This window comes from Lacerta agilis, chromosome 1 (assembly GCF_009819535.1).
Source record: "Lacerta agilis isolate rLacAgi1 chromosome 1, rLacAgi1.pri, whole genome shotgun sequence".
Classification (NCBI taxonomy): Eukaryota; Metazoa; Chordata; class Lepidosauria; order Squamata; family Lacertidae; genus Lacerta; species Lacerta agilis.
Window position 1 is genome coordinate 64,389,976 of NC_046312.1, and position 5,704 is coordinate 64,395,679.

Here is a 5,704-nt window from a genome sequence, read left to right on the forward strand (position 1 = left end):
CTTGAAAGGTGGGTTGGAAATTCATTAGAGAAATACAGTTTGACAGCTAAATGAAACCTAAATTGATGGGAGGAAATTTTAGAATTGGTTTCAGTCAAGCAAAAAAAAGGGGGGAATTGCAGGTACTTTTGGGGAGAGGAGGGGAGGGAAGGGGGGACACTCCTAGAACTTTATTATCTTTAGAAGATGCTGAAATGATGTCACATATGAATGTGCATCTTCTACCTGGGAAGAAAATACAAAGTCTTTTGTAATGCTTATTTGAGTATTGATCATATCTGGGGTGCATTTCTAGAGAACAATTCCATAGGGGGTGCTGCTGCTTCATTAATCAATATAGTTAGTCTATATCTAAAAGAGCAGTAAGAAAATGAAAATAAAGCACACAGATAAGAACAGCCGGCTTTGAAGCAAACAGTGTCTGTTTGCCTATTCATGTCTTTATGTTGTGATTAATGCTCTCAAACAATTGAATGGCAGCTGACTTCAACACAAATGCATTTTTCTCAGTTTCCTGCATTACGTCAAAAAATACAGCACAACGCATGCAAAAGGGGATCTTTGAGGACAGCGGTAAGTTATTGTTACTCCTAAATATTAATCATGTGCATATTTGCTTAGATGAATGAAACCCAAGCAGACAGATGTATCCAAGCAGCATTGCTTTAATTGCATACAACATGTGCTGCTGTTTCGCTCATATATTCCAGGCAGCTTTCACACTATTATGTAATTAGAAGTATGAAATTAAGGGTAGAAAAGGAAAGCCTCTCCAACCATTTCGGAAAGTGAATAAGCTTGTCTTGAAAGGAATGACTAAACAAGTTATGTTTGAAATGTCATTGAATTATTCAAGTTGTTCAGTATGAACATCAAAGCTTCTGATCTGATGTTAAACTGTTCCAGACAGGGCTTGTGTAACAGCCCTGCAAGTCTCCTGCTCCAACAAAACTTACGAGTGTATTCTCCCCCTCTCCGATTAACAGCTTTACACTGTGCTAATATTTGTCTGACAAGGGTTTCCTTCACAGAGGGCCTATTCATTCATATAAAGGTTCCAAGAGAACACTTGCAAAAATTACAGAGGTGACAAGCCATTTGACCGAACAGACATAGGATGTAGAGCCGGAACATTGCTTCAACCAGCTCTGTATTGTCTGCAGACTGACTGGCAGTGGTTCTCCAGGATTTTAGACAACAGTCTCCCCCATCTCTATATGGAGATGCCAGAGATTAATTCTGGAACCTTCTGCCTGGAGAACAGATGCTCTATTCACTGAGTTAGGGCTCAGCATTGTTGCCAACTGACCAGGAAAATAAATAGTCTTTAATAGTGGCTTGATCACCAGAAATCAGCTAGTAAAGCTTTTCACAGTATGAAGACTAAGCAGGTCAAGCTGGCATAGACCTTCTTTTTCCGCCCTCCAAGCACACACAGTTATTAATCCTATGAGGTTGAGTGCCTAAAGGGATCTCTGCTGAAGCAAATCTGGGGTTAACTCCTTTGTTATGGCGAGGAAAAATTCACTCCTCTCGCTCTAGATACAAAGAAAATGTCCATATACAGCCTGAAGCATTAAGCCGCACCATCATTTTTTAATTCCTGGAATCTCTTATCTTAAAGCTGAGTGAAGTGAGTGATAAGCACTGTAAAATCCATAACTGAACTTTGAAACTTTCCAGAAACTCATTAAAATCTTATAATAATTACCAACAATAGTATAATGTGCCTTAAAATTATGGGAGGCACAGAATGGGCAGAGATTATGTCCTCTTTTTAAAGTTGTAAACCTTCAAACTAATGGGACAAAACAATGCTTAGATTAATCTCTCATTATAAAACAGTGTTTACTAATGAAGATTTTGTAGATTCGCTGAATAAATGTGCAAATTTTGCAGATTATATTCATGAATTAATTATTAAAATGGGTTGGGTGCATTTAGATAAGAATCTTCCTGCAGCAAAGCGCAGTTAGCTCAGTTGGTTAGAGTGTGGTGCTGATAACACCAAGATCATGGGTTCGATTCCCATACAGGCTGCCAGCATATTCCTGCATTGCAGGAGGTTGGACTAGATGACCATTGGGATCCCTTCCAACTCTGCAATATTATGGTTCTATGATTGAAAATCTGTTGGACATCTCTGCTGTTCTGTGTTTAGATCAGGGTAAGTGTATAGCGTGCCTGGCGTGCTCTGGTCCATGGGGTCACGAAGAGTCGGACACGACTGAACGACTGAACAACAACAACAACAACAACAACAAGTGAATAGCTCACCTGGCCTCAGTATGTGAATGTATTCAAAAATGAAAAGGGAGAACTATTGAACCCATTTTAAAATTAATTCTTATATGGTTCCTTAAAAGATTTTTAAATTTTTAATGAAAGGGCTATATCCAAAGCCTGTAATCCTATGCCAAGTTAGCTAAGTGTCCCACAGAAACCAGTGGGACTTATTTCTGAAAAGATATGTATGTGATTGTGCAGTACAGTCATACCTTGGTTGTCAAACAACTTGGTACTCGTACATTTCTGCTCCCGAACAATCAAAACCTAGAAGTGAGTGTTCCGATTTTAGAACTTTTTTTGGAAGCCAAAAATCCTTTGCGGCTTCCACTATTGTTTTCAGTGCGCCAGCGCAATCAGAAGCCAATCAGAAGCTGCGCCTTGATTTCTGAACATTTCAGAAGTCGTACGGACTTCCGGAATGCATTATGTTTGAAAACCAAGGTCCGGCTGTATGTCTCAAAGGCAACCCACCCATTTACCTTCATCTGGAAGGAAAACAGTGCTCAGAATATTTCTTTTTATGTATTTATATTTAAACACACACACATTTCTACTGAACCAGCCACTTCAGCAATAACCTTCATGGACAGGAGATAAGAGCTATGTATCTTGCTTATCAAATTCCTGTAAAGAAAGGATTGGCCACATACCACTCAATGAGCAGAAGTACCTGTGCTGAACAGAAAATCAGTGACGTATTTTGCAATGAAGGCAGGTGATATGATATGATAGCCATGGGGAATGGTGTAAGCTCATGGAGGCTCATACACAGCCTTCTTCCTGCAGGAAAGGGACATAATTAAGGGCCTGAGAGAAAGCCTTTGAAGAGTTTCATTGCCTTCAGTGGATTTTAAAGCAAACCCTGGGAGAGCAGCCACACGTTCTCTACGTAGCTAGAGCATCTGAGAGGAAGGAAAAGGAAGAACAAAGCATACAGTACAAGAATTTTGAAAGAATGCATTCAAAGGATATTAGGGAGAAAATACAGAGGCGGAGGGCGAATCAAGCAATGAAAAGCATTACAGATCAAGTAGAACATTATCTTCAAGAAAGCCAGAGATGAAAGAAGGGATCTGTCAACAGGAGATTGCAACACAAGCTAGCTAAAATTTCCTGTTTAAAATTATAAAGTAGTAGGCGTTGTTGTTATTAACCACATGCAATCTATAATGGTACCTTTCACCAGAGGTGTATGTAAATGTCTGTGATTTTTTTCTTCTTCATTGTGGACATAGAAACACAGTGCTTTTTTTCTGAGCAGACGCATACCTCTAAACATTTTGTGAATCTTTGTACTTCTGTCCATTTACTATATTTATTTCTCCCAATCTGAACTATAAAATGGAGGTTTTCTTGAGTCAAAATGTGAGTACCCCTCATCATATATATATATATGTGTGTATATATATATATATATATATATATGTATATATATGTGTATATATATATATATATATATATATATATATATATATATATATATATATAGCACTGTAGAAACATATCCAATCTCAGTTGAAAACATTTGATTTCTCCATGTAGGGGATGAGGGAGGTAAAAGTCCTCCAGTAGCACCCTGGGATACTCAGTTGCAGGGTTGTATAATCCTGTATTTATGCAGTTTCCAGTAAACGTACCTATGGCTGGGCCCATAACCACATGCGGATATCAGAAGACAACATTTGGCTTTCTGGATCAGATCACAACTTCTTCTTCACTATTGTATTTCTAGCAATGCTGTGCCAGATGTAAACATCATTCATCTCCCGAGTCTGGTGTTCAGAAGTATTTTGTCTCTGGGCAAAACTAGGCTCAAGGTTTCTCTCATAGTTCAGCCTTGCACATCTGATTTCTGTTTAGCGGAGAGCTTGTGTGGGACCACAAACTGAATTGTCTGTGGCCTGGGTGTGCTTTAACCCTTTTACGTCCATTGCTGACCCAATTGGAATGGTCACTATGTTCACAGTGGGAGAAAAGCTCCCATGAATGGTATTGGGTGGGTGGAGAGAATTCTGGTCAAAGGGTTAAAGTGGTGCTTTTTTCTGGGGGGACACAGGGGTACGCATACCCCTAAACATTTTGTGAATCTAATGGGAAAAGGAACTATTTTTTTTTTTTTTAAAAAAAATAGTTTCTTCTCTAGCACGGTGAATCGTCAGTTCCATTGCTACCCCCAATGGCGGCCTCATTTCCTGTCACAGTGTTTCCTGAATCTCAGACAGAATGAGAGTACTCCAAAACAAACAAACAAAAATGGCGGGGGGGGGGGAGCACAGGGTTAAAGCATCCCCACTCCACAGTTCTGGTCTAGCACTGGTTATTTTTTAAACAAAAAGCAGCTATGCAAGGCCAAATCATCTGACAAACACCGTGTTTAACTTTGCCATCTGTATATACTGCCGCTAGGCCAGACTTCCATGACTTTCTCAAATCCTTTCTTAAAGTAATCTAAACTAGTGGCTATAATTGCTTTGATTGTTATGTAATCATACCTGGGTGTGATTTTTTTACACAAGCAAGCTGCAAGAAATTTAGGAACAAAGGGAAGAGCATAAACCCCCTCCAAAATGGTTGGCAATTACATTAGCAAATATTCGCACAGTAGAAGAGAATTGCCAGTAATCTCAGGATGCTGTGAATGCATTAATATGATTGATGAATTCATTTGCACAGGAAGCAAGTCAAGAGCAAATTAGCTTTAATTTGACTAAATCAGGTTAATGGTTATGGCTAGATCCCTCATGCTTTTGTAAAGTTGATAATAGCAAAAATATATTATAAAGATCTGGCTGTTCCCTGAAAATGTTTTCTAGTGCTTAGTAATGGGTACTGGTTTGGGAGATGGGGAGAAAGCAGGTAAAACTGAATATAGTATAAAAAGCTAAATTAAAAATAATAATTTTAAATCTTCAATATAATTCTCATTTACTATAACTATGTCAAATTTCTGTTTCTTTACTTGTTCATCTTTGGATAAAAGTGAGACCTCTTTTTACTATTTTATTATTACTATTTTTGTAAAATAGTATGATAGTTCATCCAGTACATAACACAGTACACTTAGTAGATTCATATTACATTTTGGTATGTCGTGTCCTCCCTCAAAGAGGGCACGTGTTGTGGTGAGACCTGGAGACTGATCTCCTGTGTTGTGGGTGGGTAAGATTGGTCAGCCACAACACCCGATTAATAGGTCCCTCAATGCAGGGTTCAATCTGGCAAATGGGGCGCAGTCCAAATGGATCGAGGGACCTATATATACCCATGCACGTGTCCCAGAGCTTCTTCTTTCAGCATGTGCATCGGAACACCCACCCACCTCTCCCTACTTTTTGGGCTTTTGTGCTTGACCTTGTGTCGTCTGTCGTTGGGACAGGGGCACAGCAGGAATTTTCCCCACTTGGCTGATTGGCTG

At 39.2% G+C, this 5,704-nt stretch overlaps 1 non-coding gene across 1 annotated transcript; it reads left to right on the forward strand.

Annotated features, from left to right (window-relative positions):
- Positions 1-1,965: 1,965 nt before the first annotated feature.
- Positions 1,966-2,040, forward strand: TRNAI-GAU. Its single transcript has one exon. It is a non-coding gene; the product is annotated as a tRNA-Ile (tRNA).
- Positions 2,041-5,704: the final 3,664 nt, after the last annotated feature.